Below are 492 nucleotides of genomic sequence, written 5' to 3'. Positions count from 1 at the left end.
AATCGATAACGGACATCCGTGCTTTAATCCTCGATGAATTAAAAGTTATGTTATTTGTTATGTTATGATTATGTCATTATGCATTTTTATATTAATACAGTATTTTATTTTTCCTTCTTATTTTTCTTCTTATATATACTGTATTATATATTTATTACACAAGCCCTGCTTCTCAGTAGATCGCTCCATTTTTACAGTTTACAGCAAATAAGTCGATACATTCCTTCTTACTTGAAATTATGATTTGCAAAATACATTAAAGTAATGTCACTGAGTACTGTGATTATTTGTCATAATTTTTGAAATATTGATTGTTTTGTTACAAGTGAAAATAAAACTGAAAACTGAACACTATGTAATATGCTGTTGCCCTCGAGGGGTAATTTTCCTGGGGGCGATTACCCGAGGGGTAATTGTTCTGGGGGAGTGGTTGTCCTTGGGGGGTAATTTTCAGGGGGATAATATACCGGGGTAATTTACCGGGGGTAATTG

The sequence above is a fragment of the Anneissia japonica genome, unplaced genomic scaffold, assembly GCF_011630105.1.
Source record: "Anneissia japonica isolate Jap-2015-1 unplaced genomic scaffold, ASM1163010v1 scaffold287877_len585272_cov192, whole genome shotgun sequence".
Classification (NCBI taxonomy): domain Eukaryota; kingdom Metazoa; phylum Echinodermata; class Crinoidea; order Comatulida; family Comatulidae; genus Anneissia; species Anneissia japonica.
The sequence above is the reverse complement of the archived record's forward strand: the minus strand, read 5'-3'. Positions refer to the sequence as shown.